We start from the raw sequence: 20,299 nt of genomic DNA, 5'->3' as shown, positions 1-20,299 counted from the left end.
TGTTATTTAATACATTTGAAACTTTGAAAGTTACAAAACCCATAAACTATACAAAATAAGTTATGAAGTTAAGTTAATATTTTTCTTCATATTGACATATGACTTAACGTTGACTTAACGTTGACTCAATTAAATGTCACTCAAGTTAATTATTTTCACTAACTTGCCCAATTTTGGTCGTCCTCATAGTATTATACATTTATACCTTTTGGTATTGGAATTTCGATCCAAGAAGTGGCAAAATATTCATCGATAATAATATGTAAAACTAAATAAATTAATAATACTGTTCAATTATTACGAGGTAAAAATCTTATTCTTTCCTGGACGCTTGCTTGTATTTGTTTGAAAGCTAAAAAGTATATTTGTCCGGATATGATGCAACTGGCTTAAAAAGTTTTCATAATTGAAAATAAATAATTTGAGAGTAAGATCAAAAAAAAAAAGGAAACGTGTTACACGGCGTAGTGTATAGGCAAAACAGGTGCACATTGCTGTTACGGGTACATCATATGCAGTATTGATTTAAAAATTGCACTCTTTGTATATTATTATAATATTATAGCTAGGTTTTAATATAATTATAATGTATTTTAAAGCTTTTGATTTAAAGTACGCCAACAGGGTGTTTAATAAATCTATAAAAGGTATTACATTTAAATGCTTAACTGTCTGATCAAAGGCATACCAGTGCATTGGATCGCATGGATTTTTGTCGGAATTAATTATTTTTTCATTATTTAACAGACAGACTTTCCGCAAAAAAAATGTTTGAACTTTTTAAACCATTTTTGTATATAATAAAAAAAAAAATAATAATAATATATTATACTGAATAATTAATCGAATAATATAATATCATATAATGCACAGTATATTCTTTTACTTTATTGATCAACATTCAACAGTACAACATGTTTGACCAGCATGCTGTATAAACTTATGATTGTTAATATATTAAAATGTACATTTTTTTCGTGGAACTGATTCATTACAGTTGTTGAATAATTGTATTATATTTTAGGACTGTACGTTTTAACTCAAATTTACACGATGTGTAAAATATAACATGTCAACGAAATAACGTTAATTGTATTTAATTCGCAGTGTTATTGATGGACAAAATAGCACGTTACGTATTAATTATGTCATAGTAATTTTCATTGAATAAACTGACTTCAAAAAATAATGGAACAATCGGAAGTCCACCTATAAATAATATTATAGTACAGTGTAGACCGACACGTAATTTTCTGTGATCAACGTGCGAATGACCATCTTGTAATCAAAAAGGACACCATTTAAATAGGTTTAGTTCAGTTATTTTAATTAAAGTCGTTAATTAACGTTCTAAACTTGAACAGCCTTGGTTAGTTAATTAACGAAATAACGTGAATAAATAGCGCAAAAAAAGTTTATAAAAAAAAAAAAACCACACAGCTGCAACCCACAATAGAATCTATTTTTAATAATATTGTGGTTAAGACTCGAAAACAATGTGGCTCTACTGAATTACGACAAATTTAAAATTAACACAATACAAGTGCATAATAATTTTAAACGTATTATGAACTATACGTTTTTCAATTTATTGAAACGCAGTTTTTCTCGGGCAGTAAAAAGTTTCACACAGCAATATTATTATTTAGATTTTAAATTGAAAACATCGAATGCACTTCAAGAAGTCAGGTCTTAAGGGATTTCTCGGTAAAAAAATGTAGTGTAAATGTAGTTTAAACAAATGTATTTCGAAAAATGTGGCGAGCGACAACGATTGAAATTTTCGACAAAATATCGAAGATTTTTCGATAGAGCGTTTTGTAATATTTTCACTGTTACTACACCAAAGTCGGATTTCTAAACAGTATTTTAATACCCCACTACTACCCACTTCACATCGAGGGAACTGCTGACCGGACGTTATATGATTTTAACCTCCTGCTAATAACGGAAAATCCGACATTTACCCGTGCTGGGTTTCAGGTACCGGTGCAGAAATAAAATTCGTGACATTTAATAGGGTGGTTTTGGTGCACGTTCGGTCCAATCGTATTTAAAACGTAAATTTAAAATTAACGTGCATAATAATTTCAAACGTATTATGAACTGCACGTTTTAAGTTTATTGAAACGCACAGCTTTTCCGGCAGTAAAAAGTTTCACATGGCAATATTATTATTAATATTTTAAATCGAAAACATCGAATGCACTTCATGTAGTTATGTCTTAAGGGATTTCTCGATAAAACAAATTAAGTGTATATGTAGTTTAAATGAATGTGTTTCTAATAATGCAGCAATCACCAAGCAACAACAATACTTGAAATTTTTGACAAAATATCTAAGATTTTCCGATAGAGCGTTTTGTGATATTTTCGCTGTTACAACACCACAATCGGATTTCCAAACATTATTTTAATGCTCCACTACAACCCACATCACACTGCTGCAGGAGAACCGCTGACCGGACGTTATATTATTTTAACCTCCTCCTAATTACGGAAAATCCGAGATTTTCCCGTGCCGGGTTTCGGGTACCGGTGCAGAAATAAAATTCGTGACATTTAATGGGGTGGTTTTACTGCGGTGGGTTCGGTGCACGTTCAGCCAGACCGTATTAATGGTTCGACGGCGGCGTTAATGAACCGAACTGCCGGTTTTTCCGGGATTCTCGCCAGCCACTAAATCAAATGAGGAAATTCAAAAACAACGACCCCGCCCGCGTATTTATATTATTATACCGCAGTGGGTCACGGTAGGTCATTATAATGGTGTACCAGCAGTGGTAATAACATTTACCCACCTCAGATGTCTATTATATGAAAACGCTGTCGATAATAATTTTATTATCATCGATCTCGTCGATTTAAAAACATACAAAAAAAAAATCCCCTCAATAAAATAACGCGAGCACTTAAAGTGTAAATTTCCAATTTCCATCGTTTTCGATACGCAGCCGCACTATAAAATTGCTCAAGTGGGTCACCTATAAAATGTATTTACTGTTAATTATTTGTTTGCATTTAAGTGCACTCGGTATAATAATATTATATATACGTCTCGAAATTCGATTAAAATAACAAGACGGTCGCGTCTATCTATCCATTCCATCTGTACAACGTCAGTGTAATTATTATTATTGTATCCTACAACGGACTCTATAGCCATACAATACATTTAATCAGACGCGATAGTGTTACTGTTTTGTGCCTTTTTTTTCCACTTTTACACACACACAACGCAGCCCCGCAGATAGTATCACAACTGTAACCTAAAATATTTGGCGTGCACGTGTGCAGAATATAATATATTATATAGAAACATTCGATTTAGAAAAATATATTGTTTGAACTATTGTTTTGTAAAAAAATTCATTCGTTCAAATATTTTGAATATACGCTCAGAGTGAGTATACTCACCATCGCATAATATCTATTTCTTTTTATATTATATTACCCATTTGTTTTTATCGTTTTGCGAGAGCGAAACGAGAGCATAAAAAATGAAAAAATATTGTTATGTTTTTACATTATATAATATTTTATGTTAATCGTCCGCGCGTCTTTAGAAATATAATACATAATAATATTATGTACGCAGTATTGCACACCGTACAGGTGCAAAAGTACACCTAAGCGAGGTGTTATTCATTATTATTTACTATGTTTTTAATTTATTATAGTTGTACTTGAAATCTTTTCTCTTCGTTTTTAGTCAGCGCAGCTTATCTCCGTGAAACGCGTTCGAAATAACATTTTTTCATCATTACATTTTTAATGCCTATACCTACTCGAGCTAGGAAATTTATGCGGGCGTGTTATAGTTTATCGCACGAATATACGTATACATTATAGGTAAGGTAATGGAAAACTAAAAGCATCGAGTTTTGCAAACAATTTCTCGTTCAATTAAATTATAGAGGAATACGGACATAGTTGGAATTCTCGCGATATACACATTAAGGATTCAATTTTAAATTCCTAACGTGATTTCGTACAACTAATAAATATACACATCGGTAATGTGCGAACCAGACGACTCAATACGAACGTGGTTTACTCACCGTAGTGATTTGAAATATAAAATTGACTATAGGTTAGTAATTAGTCGTTTTAATCGGAATTGAACGAACTACCACTGCTGCAGTAGTGTTTTTATGTATTCACCGAAGGTATATTATACAGTTAAAAAATAGTAATTTGTAATGTTAAATATATTTTTCTTATAAAAATCGTATAGTACCTATACAACAATCTGTTAAAACAGGAGTCGGCAATTAAACTCTATGACTAAATTCTATGGTGGTTCGGATAAATTGAAAAAAAAAATGTTCAAGGGTCAGAAAAAACTTAAATATTAGTAAATATACCTGATGTGTTTATTTTTGTGTTAAAAATATAATATAATAGAAATAAAATGACTGTGGTAAGTATCGAATTTACTAATGGGACATTGTTTTCTCTATAATTAGGAAGACCATCGTTTTTAGTAACATTTCAATGGGATAACATTGTTGACCTGCACCCACGGTAACGTGGTTATTGACCGCGCCGAATTAGTTCTCGATGTCAAAAATCAAGAAAAATTGATACAATTTTATAAATGTAAGTCAAACTGGTAAAAATAGCAGTACGGTAAAAATAATATTTATTGGGATTAAAATAATTAAATGTATATATTCTGTCGTTATTTTTGTGACTGGTGGGAGGGTGAACACACGTGGGCTACAACAACCCTATGGCTAGTGTTCTAATCACTATGTTTACCTCCGTCCTTAAAAAAATTCTGAGAATGCCGCCGCAGCGAATAAAATACGGAACAATACCGGGTAATTATACGATGTACAATTTTATATTTTAATAGTTTAATTTCCAAAACATTTTTCATTGTTATATTTTAGTCATAGACAAGGAAGCGTTCGCGATTCGCCGAGGGAATATTCAGTCGTTTTTTGTGCACCGGAATCCATCCATAAAATGTACGATGGCGGCACTAATATTTGTATATGTACGCAGGCTACTGCATCGTTTTTAATTAAACCCGTTAGAAATATTTTCATAATTTGTATATAATATATATCTGCGGATAAACAACATCGAATTCTTGCGGACATTATTATAATTATATTATTATTTATTATATACACGACGGCGACGAATCACGATGACGCAATATATTTGTCGATTTACATATTTTACTTGACTCAAAAAACAAAACGAAAAATCGAATCCGTATATTATACATTATTATAGGTACACAATATTATTATTATATCGAGACGAGCACGCGAGCGGTAAGTATACGATATATTTTGTACCCCCCCCCCCCTTTTCATGATACACATTTTATTTATAAACCTTATATTAGTATACAATATGTATACATAATGCATTATGAAGGTACCGATAAAGTAGGTACATCGGAGGTCTCCAACGTATAATAGCATTTTTGCAAGCGAATACGGGAAAAATGTTTAAAAAAAATGTGCTCACTTTTTGGCTGTGTCTCAGAATATTGTATAATATATTTTTTAATTTTCTCTGCTAGCAGGTTTTTCTCACAGTTATAACATGATTTACCGACAAATATATTATAATATTCCGGATGACTCAAATAAAACAAACCGTGACATAGTTTTATCGATATTATAACGATAGTCGATGGTTATATATTATAATTATAACTTATAAGTAAGACATTTAATTTTGATCTCTGTTGAGTGCTTATTATCGCTCTTTTACTCACAATTTTCACTTTAGGTGTGCCTCGAAAAATCCTTCTCGTTCGTTATGCCCGTTAGAAATTTAGATTTAGTATAATGGGTACACCTTTTACATGTATGTTATACAAGTGATAATATACTTTGAAAGTAAAAATGTATTGTCCCTCTGAAACTAATAACTATATAAACGTCTTTGGAAATATTTCTAAGTATAAGTATTTGAAGTTTAGCAAAGTGGTACTCTGAAAAATATTGCTCATAAAGTATATGACATATACATTTATTTTAAAAACTTATAACTCAAAATATTTCCAAAAACGTTCATAGTATATATACTTTTTGGGATGATAAGTGTTTACTTTTAAAAAAATATTCTGCTCTAGAGTATGATATTAAAAATGAATGTTGTCATTAAAAAAGTAAAAATATTGCTTATGACTTCAAATTATAACGTAAAAAAAATAAATATTTCCATAAACGTTTATACTTCATATTATAGTGCTCGAACGCGATACGTATTCGAGTGTTTACCCAAAAAAGAATCAGCTTGTGTACATAATAGGTATTATGGAAGGGCGATTGCCAATATTTTATAATATCGCAGGCAAATCATATTTTTAATTCCACGTTCCGAAAAGCGTTTGTGCTTTCAAATGTTGAACAATAATATTTGTTGTTCGTTAGTATAGGTATTTATTTTAGATGAACAGTCGTGGTATATTATAGTGGCATGATAGTTCGATGGTTAGATTATATTAGACGAATACGAGTTTCTCTAGTTGTTCTATAATTGCTATCACAACTTTATACGATTATGCGAATAAAACGAGAAAACGATTGCGATTTGCTTCGGAAAAGAATTTCCGTTGTGGAAAAACCAATAATTGGGATTGAAAAACGGCGAGAAATCCGACGAGACGAGAACGGAAGAACAAACATTTAACGCCGTTTTTTTTTCTACACAGGAGGTCTGATAGAGTACCTCTGTAATATAATATTATCATCGTTATAAAGACGTATTAAAGTATAAACAAGTAAATCGAACTTTTTACAATCCTTAGACTCCTTACAGTCCTTAGTCCTTACGATCCTTACAATATACCTTCGTCATTATATTATTATTATTATTATTATTATTATTACCATAAAATATATTATAATTTCGGTGTACGCAGAATGTCACGGACGAGTAGCGTCACGTGGCGGTCAGATTAAAATCAGTAATGACATTATGCGAATGAACCACAAATCCGGTAACCGTCACACCATTTACCCGGTATGACGCAGTTCGGTCGCCCACTTCCCGGAACAAAGCGCCGACGTCCGACTCGCGGTTAGGACTTGCGAGGTTCGTCCTCTGTTTATATTATTATTTTGATAATAAATTGTTGTTAATATTGTTGAAATTACGTTGAAATGCCGTCGCAATACGCCAACGACCGACGCGAAATTCGACCTAACCCCCGCAGCGAAATTTTTTTCGCCGAAATGAGCTCGGCGAGCTAGACTATACGCGTCTATTTACCATATTATTACAAAAACGATGTTTATTTTTAAGTAACTTTTTGCGCGTCGGTTGACACTGTCACGCGCCACGGTGTTCGTCTAGAAATAGACGAGATTTCCCGGTATTCGAGTTTTCCACGAATGTAGGTACTCCAACGTGGATAATTGAAAACAGTTTTTCCGGAAAACCGCTTATGACTTCGGGGTTTTCATATTTTTACAATATTATTCCGCGTGAAGGTAGCCGATATCGGAAGCTTGCAAAACCGCAGGTTTAAAAATCAGAAACAGAAGAAACCTAAGAATTTAAAAAAATCGTTCGGAAAACTCAAACAGAATATCCGATTAAAACAACATTGGTTTCACACCTATCGTTAGTTATTCTTCACTTGTTATTGATAGTTGGTATGGGCCGTACAATAATATTTACATATAATAATATAGTTTAATAAGTAATAACTAATAAATATATTATTTATTAATTTATTGAATAAAAATATACTCTAACGTATAATATACGTTTTGATTGTAGTTTTACATTATGGATTAACGTTAACTGTAAGAATTTTGTAAGGACTTAATTTTCTAAAACAAAACTTTAAAATATCAATGTATATACGACTTAAACTATTTGTATCAGTATTCTCAAAAAATTAAATATTTGTATTCAAAAAACTTGTTAAAATTTTAAAATATAGATAATGAAAAATATAGGATATTATATTTATCTAATTATTATTTGTCTACAACGTGATAATCATTAAAAACAGTCAACGAGACTACTGTTAAACAATAATAGCATTTTAAATAACCGTTTGCACAAAACTCAAACCAAAATAAATATTTCAAAAACTGAAAACTAATCCATCGTTATACTGCGAATCATTGAGCAAGAAGGGCAATAATGTTTCCGAACTGATGAAAATGTTCGAATCCAACCACGACGACTCGGCACCAAAACGTAGACAAAATACCGTAATCGTGAGCGACAGTGGACGGTACGCACCGCGGACTGCGGAGTGACATCACCGGGACATGGATCCCGATCCAACCTTGCGGACATGGATCGGGGGGGAAGAAGAATGTGGGAAATCCGAGGAAGAAAATTATATCCGCCCAGGGTTTATGCAGATGATGATCACCATTCACCAGGTATTTTCCAATTTTTTCTTCCCCTAGATCCATCCAGCAAGATTGGATCAGCGCACACTTTCCGGCGAGTCTTGTACATCATGAAAAATTGTTATTGTTATATTTGGCGCAGTGCATGTCCGCCATGCGTAGACTGCAATAATTGCAAATAATTATTATGTTTATTGTTCCTTAATAAATAAACATATTGTTCCTAAATCTTGGTTCTCATTTTATTCAATCGTTTGCGTCTCAGAGTGGACGACTAATCGCACTCGAATAATATATATGAGATCAATCGCTTCCAACATATTATGCAAAATAGTTTTTAATTATTTAAAAAGTTAGGTAAGTACTGGGAATTTATTTGTTTTGTAAGTTTCAATTATATACTACCTACCATAAACCAACTCTAATGTCAAAACATTTATCGACGTTTTTTGCGATTAAATAATACTGTTTGAATTACATTCAGAAAAACTAAAATCGTTTGTTGTGAATATCCAAGTTTGTAGACGTTTCAACTTCAGACGTTCGAGAAAAATATTTATGTAATTACGATAATCTTTTCATTTTATAACGGCAGTGAGGTTCAATGCTTGTATAAAACTTTCAAACATAAAGTATGAGTGTATGATAAAATAATTATTTCAAATTTTGGTGATTTTGAAGTATTTATAAAAAAAGACCTTATACTGAATTAATATTGTTATTTATTACTATGTATTTTTAATGTATTTGTTTATTGGTATATTAAAAACTGATAATAATCTTCCATTGCATCATCTAGGTATCAAACTTTTTTACCCGAAAACCAAAATTATATCATACCTATATGGCTATATTAATATAATATTATCTACACGAATCGAAGAGAAAAACGAAATAAAATAGAAAATTAATTAAGGTATACATTTAGGTGGGTACTGCATCGTACCCACGATCGATCATTGCGTGCGGGTGCTGAACGGAAGTCGATTATGTACGCCTACCTTTATATACCTAGGCACTGATCGATTCAAGAATATATAACGATAATATTGTCGAGTGAACACTAAATATTGCCTATCTCATATTAATATTTTAATATTGAACACGTGTCCCGTACTACACAGGTACGAAGTTTAGGTACACCACAGAATAAAATAAGGTTCGGGGGGGGGGGGGGGTACACGCGTATAATAATAATTATTGTTGTTGTTGTTGTTGTTCATAGAAGGACGGGTTTTCCGATACGGCGCACATTACACAGGTGTAACTCCTGTGGCACGTGGAGATTAGTCGGGCGTAATCATTATAATTATTATTCGGGAAATTAAACACGCGATTTTGCACGACATTATAATGACGAGCACCTTATAAAAAATTTAATTTTCTCCAAACTTTGTGTCTATATATTGTATACGAGTTGTAGAGCAAAGAACATGTTCTCCGCACAACGGCGTGTCATTGTTATTTTTTTTTTAATTTAAATTATAAATATAATGAGTTTAATTTTAAGTTATCATATGGTAACCTATATTTTTTTTATTTTTTGACGAACGAATTTTTTTTTAGATTTTTTTTTAAATTACTGTACAAAAAACATATTGTTGAAAAACAAAATAAGTCGCCTTTATGTTTTTAATATTCAAGTTATCTGCATGAACAAGGTCCTAAGGTTACATTAGCTACTGTATTTTATTGAAAGTTAAAACATCGTAAAAACACAATAATAATCTAAATGGTAAATATTATCTTAAAAGTGAATGGGATACGCGTAGTGGATATTACGAAAAAAAAATAATATTAGGTTTATGTAGGGCGTATACATAATATATACATTTCTCAAATAGTATAAAATATGAGATTGAATAATTTCAACCTACGCTTTAAAGTATTTGTGTTGTACCTATTGTTTCCAGATGTCTACGAAATTGTGTATTTTGCTTTTTTTTAATATTAGTTTAAGAGGAATAATAATTCATAAACCAATAATATAGAATAATATGAATTTAATAAGTTTATTTGGCTATATTATATTTTAATAGTTAACTCTAATGCAAATCAATATTATTATATTTTTCATAAATAATTTTTTAATAATTACTGTTGGAATTATTTTATCATTTATACGGACACAAATCATTTATTTATATATCTTAAAAATTATTATTTTTTTCTACGAATACACGAATACACACCACAGGTCGAAAAAACTGCACCACAGACGGGGTAATCAAACGTCGATGAAAATAAATTAAAAGAGCTCATTTTTCGGCCATTGAACATGTTTGAAGAAATATCAAAATTCGTATGGTTATACTTCAGCTCAGATTCGTTTTTATTTTTAATACCAAGATTCGACTCTGTAAACATTTTATTTGAAAAAGCTCCAAATATCGTTATATTAGGTTACCAGATGTATGAAGTAATTCCAGTAGTGGTGTAGTACTAACAGATGCAGGGGTTTTCAAATAAAACCATAAAGACAATACGAAAAACCACACAATACCGTAGAACAATATAATTTTATTGTTTCGTTCAATCACTAAAAATATAAATAAATCAATTAGTTGGAATAATATTTCTTAAGCATAATAATATAATATGTATACCGAAGTATTATAATAATACATATAATCTATTTTATATTATGATCTATTTTTTTTTGCTGTACTATTTTTCTGTAAAAAATTTAAACATTTATCAACCAAGGGTGAAATCAGTACCTTTGTATAAATAATAATTTATAACAAATAATTAATAACAACCAATAGCTAAAGACTATTATAATATATTAGGTACCTAATAAAATAAAAACAAATTAATATCCACAATTTCTAGTCATTCGTAAATTTCCCATGACTGATAAATTCAAATATTGTTATAATAATATATCTTACAATATTATTTCTATATCAGAATACTATTCTGTATTAAGTTTATACCTATTGCCATTGGATGTCATTAAATAAATTGTACCATTATTTGATAGAAAAATATGAAAAAAAGTCTTAAGTCCAGACACATATAAATAGATTAAGATATATTTTATAATTGCCCGAAAAATTATCATAGAATATCAAATTGATTTCTGTAACAATAAAAATATTATTTTTAGGTATCCCTTTCGATTTAAAATAAACCACTCATACAATCATAATAATGTAATACTTGTATGGAAAATCATCAGTAAAAAAAGTTTCAACGACTACATAATATTGTTAGTATCAGCTAATAATAACACACGTCACACATAGTATAACTGAAAGCCCAATCACTTGTGAAAACTTTGAAATAAACTGAAACATTTCGGATGAAATAATATATTCATCTCTCAACTCTCGCTCTCTTTCTGATTTGGTCAAAACACGTACCTACCGATTTCATCATCTTCTGAAAACACATAGGGGTCGACGAGATAACATTTCTAAAAGGCGTAAAGGGTGTGTATCCATTTTACGTAAGACATCACTCACTATTTCAGAAAACAACAGAGTTTTTGGAAATATATCTTTCGCATAATTTTAAGTAGTTTCAAAACAACATTTTTAGGAAAAATGTATTTTACACCAGCGTATCGACGCGTTCATTGATAATTATATCGAATAAAAACAAAATAATTACATAACAAAATCGTTTATTATAGTGTTAATGTACATAAGTTTACGTTAATATAGCCATATTTAAAACTTATAGGTATAATTTTTTTGCATAGACATGTCTTTTGGTTCAGGGCTAGAATTATGAACATAGTAACTTCAGTTTATTTAAGTTCCGTTTTCTCGGAGATCGTCAAACACGTGCATCATGATTTCGGTATCTATAGATATGACTGTGTGTTGACATCGGCCAAACTGTTCATTGCTACGATATCTGACATAATCTTGATCTGATTTACTATATTATATGTACGAACAATATATTATTATTATAATTTGTATAATGATAAATAATATATTTTGTTAATCGTCATGTTTTGTTTTGCGCTATTTAAATATTTTTTGATTATCGATTTCTATTATAATAACGTTTGAAAATTTTGTTTTTTGTCAAATATAACGTTTGCAAGCCATGGTTAACATTACTTATATTAATGTGCTGCTATCATATACCTATTTGGTGAATGGTATCATAAACTATATTCATATATTAATTGAAATACTCAATACTTTTTACTAGCAAATTTAAATTGATTTATACCTATTAAAACTACTATAGTATATTAATATGTAGCTGGTATCTATATGATGGTATATAATAATAATAATACTGAAGGTATATTTAAAATTTAATGATAAACGTACAAAAATAAAATTTATGTATCAATTAACATTGATTTAATATCATGTTATGTTATAGCTATAGTTATGTCCTTGTTTTTATATTAATTGGACATAATATAATTATTATTTTTCCCTCCTGGTGAATATTATGTGTGTTTATATAGGCTTTTCAACGATAAAATAGGATAATAATATACCTAATATTAGCCATATAGATAACTGGAAATGAGTTTCTTGCATTATTGATAATTCGTTAAACAACGCGCACGAAGCTCATTAAGTATAATAAATGATTGTTTGTATAGCCCAACAAAAGTTGGCTTTATTCCTTTATAACCCCCATTGTTTACACGACCGGACGAAAATCTATACTGTTTATTTTGTAGTATCGTTAATAATAATTACCTACAGAGTTTTCTTTTCCTTGTACGTAAGTTTAGTGTTAACGACTTGGTATTTAAATCGTCTCATTAGTTATTACGAACAACGTTTTAAATCATATAATTCAAACTCAAAGTTTCACGCAGTCATCCTTCGTTTAGTTTTAAGATAAACATTATTTGAATTTGAATTAAGTTTAAGTTTCACCGAACGTTTTGGTTTTTGAAAACATCTGCTGAGTTAGTGATTCGTATAATCAGACAGCGCAATTATTATCACATCCAAAAAAGTATAGTACAATTATTATTTGTTTAACAAAAGCGTAATTAAATACAACCAGCTAATCAACCATTTTTTTCAAAAAAAGCTAAAAAAAAAAGAAAACCGTGGAAGTCACTCAGTTGTTGTATAGTTAGCGAGTTTTCCATCTCTGCAGTCTTCGTCATTTAGTAGGTTACTGTAATAGCTGATGCGTTTAATTTGAATTAACGATAAACAAATAAAATTATTGTATAGGAAAAACGATTTTGAGCGGAGTTGGTCTCTCGATCAAATTTCTTAGGATATTCTATTGTATTTATATTTATATCGGTGTTAGTCGTTTATTTTTCTGGAAAAGCTATGTGTTTTTATTATTTTTAGGTTGCATAATATGGACAACTCATCAGGAAGATTTTCAATTTTTTCGACCGAGAAAAGCATTCTTAATCAACATAATATGACGTATAGATAATAAACCAAAAATTTAAATTATCTTAAGTAGCTTAACATATTTAGTCTGTAAAATATTTTGAAAATGTCATTGTGTATATAAAAAGATAATTTAAGTAAAAGTGGAACACTTAAAGTTTCTACGATGACTATTTTTCGAATAATAACAAAATAATAAAAATCATTTGACCAGATAAATTGTTATTATACGGTTGAATATCAAATGTCGTCAACATTTGAACTTCAAACGACCATAAAAAAAATAATGTGACTTTACGCTCAACTCTTTTTTTTTAGTTTTAGTAAAGGAAACTTATAAGAAATCTTTTTTCCCGTCTTACGTTTTGAAATTAAATACCTTGAAAATAAGTTCGATAGTCCTAAGACTATTAACCAATAAATTAGTGACATTTCACGCAACTTTGAAGAATCTCGTAAAAGTTCTAACTTTAAACGCTCATCAAAAATTTAAGTGGATTTACGCTTAACCTATTTATTTTAAATTTCATTTTAAAAACAACGCATGGGACATCTTGCATTACATTTTCAAACTTTTCAGTATTGAGTATAATTTTTTTCATAAAAATGTATTGTAAAAAAAAAAAATTAAAAAGTCGAAAATTTCTAACGTCTATAAATAGGATAAAAAGAGCCAAACTATTTTGAAAATAATACGGTGTATCTATAGAGAATACCATTAATTTGTTACCAGACATAACCGCCGTCGAATGGAGTAGAAGATTACAGCATTTTTCTTCTGTAAAGTGTCTTCAGACACACAAAAAAATAAATAAACACACATCGTCGTAAAACCAGAACAACGTTCATCGCTCTGCTCAGAATCTAAAAGAATCATAAATATTTATATAGGTTTTTCAGGGCGAATGATATTATTATTTCCTAATATCGGTACGTATTCGATTTATAAGCGATATTTAAGTCACAAAATATACTCTTGCAAATTAGATTATTATCATTATTCAACAATATTTTTTGTTGTTTCGTGTTTTATCGTGAAAAAAGAATCAAAATGTTGACAGAAAAATATTACAGCTACCTACCCCGTACTTACATCAAAATACCGCAGTACGCGCAGCAATTTATTCGACTTCGATCAAACATGATGTATTTTATGTAGTATACAAACCACACGTCATGTTATCTCTCTTTTTTGTCTTCATAATAATATGTAAGCACCAGCTATTACCTATGCGCAAGTAGTAGGTATATATAGGTACCTAGGTACCTATGTACGGAATGAAACTTTATTGATTAAGTCTTACACGTTGTTTTCTGCATCGTTCTGGCTTCATATTATAATACGGAAAGGTCATCGGAGTTAAGTATAATATTATGTTTAATGATGTTGCATCTTTATATCGTACGCATTTTTATTACGTTCCACGTACGTTATTTTGAGTCGCACGTTTTAGTGATTATTAAACATTTATTTTGACATAAATTATGTCGTTACTATAGTACCCACCCACTATATAGACTATTGAAATGCTCGCATTGATCGCTAAAATGAATTAATTATAACGATATCGATTTGATATCTTGCCGGCGGCGGCCCCGTCTGCCCTAGCTGCGTTAAATGTCAACCGTACAATTTAATTATTTGGTCAATAAACGTCTTGGCATTTGGCCATTCGCCTCGTGCTTCTTTTGTGTAGGGGAAACGAGAATTACGGCAGCAATTTTCAAAGTAGGCTCCTATAGGCACATAATATATACCACGGTATAAACGATAATGAAACACTTAGTTCGTTATATTTTTCACGAATCGCTTCCTAAGGGTTTGGAGTCCTAGTGACCTGAGTCATCGATTTTTCCATGCGAATGTGAGCATACAGTGTAAAGGTAGACTATATTATAATGCTTTCAGGACACCGTGAACAATGGTATAATGGCGGGCAGGTGCGCAACAGTGCTATATAATAATATTATTACGCGTATGGAAAAATATTAAAATTTACACACATACTTAATATGTTCAGTGACATTAAATATTAAAGGCCTCGTGAAACGTATATTTTGTCAACGTTATTGAAAATATCGCTGAAAATTCTTAATGGTATATGTTTAACATATTTTTATATAATATGACACTATAATATGTTATTATATGTGACAACACACTAATTTAAAACCATAACATAAGTTATATTATTTTCATTCGTCATTGTTGATGACGCTTTAAAATAAATATATACATTAAAGAAAATAACCACGTTACAATTTTCTTCCTTATAATATTATGTCATAAGTTCGATTTAATATACTTTCCCTTTATACCTAATGATATTAATACCTATATGTTTATGTTTTAACATTAACCAAAAATATAATTTGTAAAATTGCTCGACTGCAGGATTGCTATCGTGATAATAAAATGATATAAAATGCCTGTCATGTATTATATATTAATATTACATTTCAGTCATATCTCTTTAAAATCTCGAAATTTATGAAATTTTTTCTATCACGCATGCTCGCGATGTACTACACGTCATAATATACGAACCCCTTGTGCTTATTATAGTAAGTGTTTAGGTGTTCTCTTATTCCATTAGTGTGCAGTGCGGTGTACAAAAAATTTACGTTACGCCGAAATAAGCCGAATTATAGCGTTGTACTCGAATGTACACGGCGCAACGTCGGTCGTAATATTATAACATTGTTTATGCGGAGTATTATAATATTTAATGAAAAAATTGTTGAATCGCAAAATCGCCCACGCCACAGTCAGGGAAATCTCCAGGATCGGCCGGTCACGTAACGCGAACATCCCCACGGATCAACGACCTCGAAACACTTGAGAGTCATTTTTTTTTACTCATGAATACTACATGAATGTATTTATGAGTGGAGAATAAAATACATTTTACATTCTATATTTTTCTGCTTCACTGATATTTTATATTCAAACGTCCCCTAAATATAGGAAGTGGTAGCTAGGTACCCATACTGTAATTTATGGCAGGTATGCAAGAACACCTTCACGCCCACACCTTTATCTGCTCGATTGGTATATGTATTTCCTATGTACATAAATAGATAAACATGTGTTTCTTAAAATACTATATTATATTATCATTTACGATATCAATAAACTTTAAAGAAATTTACAGTCCACAGCAGCTGTGGATGGTGGTTTATCAGTACCCAAGGCCCCCCCTCCCACCATACAAAACTCCTGAGCATTCCTCTGTCAGTACCTGTATAGTTCTATAGACGAAGTATACCTAAATAATATTATGTATAACTATAATATTATTATATTATAAGGTAAGCATAATAATTATAATAATATGTAAGTTATTCAACCTTTTAAATGTGGTACGTTTGGGGGATTCTCGGTTTATGAATCTTACATTCATAACCGTAATACTAGTACGAGATAATCATATATTTTATAATTAAAGCCAAACAGTTATAGTTATTACAATATTAAATTATTGTAGGTACTCGCGAAAAATCATTGAACCTAAATACGAATTGAGTATAAACGAGTTGATGAAAAGTTTGTACATGTTTAATTTCATGAATTCGTGACAATAGCTGCCATCAGACATGAACCAGGAATTCATGTTAAATTTATATCAACAGTAATTTTTTTTAATGAAACATTAGCGGGCAATGGAATAGGTAATGTCAGTATTTTATTTTCGTATACTTTCACTAATAATCCAAATCTGTATAAACCAAAATAACATATACTTTTAAGGGCCGGATTGGAAGAAGTGATCTACTGTTTTTATCCAACACACGTGGAACAAATGAATTTAGATGTGTTTTAATTCCAAGGAACCGATCGATCAAGTGAAGTGGTAAGAATTCTCAAAACAGATTTGATTTTGTCGTCAAGTCTACTTGAGATCGACTTTCCCAGGTTTTTAATTTTTTGATTTTATCTTCTCCAAAAATTTAAATATTTAATTTCTTATTTTAGTACCAACTTTTTAGAATTTAGGTGGATAAAACCAAAAATGTGGGAAAGTCGATCTCAAGTAAATATGATGACAAAGTCAAATTTGTTTTTAGAATTCTTATCTCTTCACTAGATCGATCTGTACGTTGGAATGAAAACCCGTCTCAATTCCTATGTTCCACGTGTGTTAGACGAAGATAGAAAATCACCGCTTCCAATCCCCTTAATACTTATTGAACACGTTTGTATCATAATCTACCTACCTATCTAATATAATAACGCAAAATATGCTTTGTAATTTGGATAAGCGTCTGCTCTTTATACTGCTCTGAATATTGAGAAAGGGCCACGTTATTTATTTTACTATTATTTTAAAAACCAATATAATGTACTCTAGGTACTATTGTGTCTACTTAATATTTATTTAACTACGTAGGTGATTCATAGTTTTTCATAAATATACATATTAATAAACAAATAATAATTATTTGTATATTGTACGACAATTTGTTTCCTCGTAATTAGTTTTAAAATTCAGTTGTCGCTGAGAGGTTACAATCCTGGGAAATCATATTAGGTACCCGTGTAATGATTTTTATGTATATAATATAGTATATCTATTATTATATACCAACCACCTGGTATATAAAATATACCATATTATACTTATAAGGTATATCTATGTGTTCATAAGAATATCAATACATTAGAGACTTTATGTATGTAGTACATCGTATGCGGTTATAATATATATAATATCATATAGCTCATAGCAGATTCCATCCAACAACTACTACTCCGTGTAAAAGGCTTCGTGTCTCGAATTTTAAAACGTCCCCTGCAGGGATTCTCAATATTCAGTTGTATGCTAGTTTTATGATTATCAATATATTGTATATACTGGGTGATCCCCTTTTAGCAATAAACACTCGTCATCTCTAAAATTATCAATGTTTTTGAAATAAGTGTTTTTACATAATAAAACAACATTTTTTTTTTTATCATATTATATATTTTACTATTTTTGTGGTTTTTACTATTGAACTTTGTGTATTTTTTATTTCATATTTTGAACCAAAACGTTTTGCTCAGAATTTGTATATACTTATAAACATCGTATTTCAAACGAGCTTAACCTACTACTTAATTTCTAAGTAGGTACCAACAGTGTGGTTAAAAAAAAAGTAATAACCATATAAAATGGTAAGAAATATAATATTTTGTCAAAAATACTAAAATACTAAGTCAAAATGACTTATGTAAAAAAACTATCATCAAATACATCAAAACTTTTCAAGATGATGAGTGTTTACTGTGAAAATAACCACCCTGTGTATAAATTTCTTCTGGTGAAAGACATTTTTCTTTGTGACTTGTGTTATGTATTATATATTTAATCATTGTTGTTTTCTTTATTTGAAAATTGTGTAGAACCAAAACTAATAGATATGCCTTGGGGGAATAATCAATATTATCTCGTGCTGGAAGTTGTCAGACTATATTACGTCGAGGTCGGGCACTCGAGCTAGTATCTTGATGAGTTATTTGGTTACTTGCTTGAAAAAAAAATGACAAGCCAAAAATACGGTTCCAATCTTAAATTACTTCTTCTCACGTGAGTAAAAATTATTTCTTTATTAAGAAATGGAAGGATACATGCAAAAAAAATAAAAATAAAAATGGAATAATGGTTAATCAGAATAAAGTTGGAAAAAAAATAATTAAATCATCACTAATTATTTCTTTACATTTAAATGGCTGCAAATTAGAAACCATACAACCTGTTGCTAACTGAATTTAAATTTTGAAATACTCAACAGCCTGCATATATATTTTTTTTATGTTATTTACATTAAAATATAAGATTCTGTGTGATTTTTAACTTTAAGTTACAAGATTGATTTTATGTTGGTGTCAAATAAAATGTTTACAACCCTAAAGCATTTTTTGTTCTAAAAGTATATTTAAACCAGTTTTGGCTATTAGAGTTACCTACCTATCTTAAAAGTAATAATATCTTAACATTTTAAACTACAATTAACTAAATAGACCAAACCTAACCAAATGCCGAATGAAAATTACAACGACCACTATATAGCCTCTCGTGCGGCCACAAGTGTACATTATTACTTCGTTCATTTTAGTATACAAATATTCTAATTCGTTTAACGTCCAAATGAATCATAGTTAACGCAATGCATACAGGTAATATAAAAATAAGTCATGATTCATCTCTTATTTTCGTTGAGTAATCATGCATATTTCAGTGCGAATTGAAACCTATTTTCGGCCACCACCTACGTTTATCAATAAAAAAAATGGTCGGAAAAAAATATCTACAAAATATAATATTAAATATTATTATAGCCATTGACATTTTACAGTTAAATTAATTTTTGTATTTACTACCTACAGAATCTAAGATAATAATAATATGTACTATGTATCTACATAATGTATTTCTTTTGGTAATCTATAATGGAAATCACTTGTCTAAAATCAGTGACGTTCACAGGTATATTTTCAATGAGAGGGTTTGTGTAAAAAACCTATAAATGCCTGTATAATATATATCAAAATGGTTTTAAATTGTATTATTTAGACTACATCTATACATAAAAAAAAATACTAATGGGCTTGAATAACCA

At 30.1% G+C, this 20,299-nt stretch overlaps 1 protein-coding gene across 1 annotated transcript in view; it reads right to left on the bottom strand.

Moving 5' to 3' along the window:
- LOC100571134 overlaps positions 1-20,299 on the bottom strand; it is a 60,769-nt gene that overhangs the window by 5,408 nt on the left and 35,062 nt on the right. The window lies entirely within an intron of this gene.

This window comes from Acyrthosiphon pisum, chromosome A2 (genome assembly GCF_005508785.2).
Source record: "Acyrthosiphon pisum isolate AL4f chromosome A2, pea_aphid_22Mar2018_4r6ur, whole genome shotgun sequence".
Taxonomy (NCBI): domain Eukaryota; kingdom Metazoa; phylum Arthropoda; class Insecta; order Hemiptera; family Aphididae; genus Acyrthosiphon; species Acyrthosiphon pisum.
Note: the sequence above shows the minus strand (reverse complement) of the source record. Positions and strands in the feature narration are given on the sequence as shown.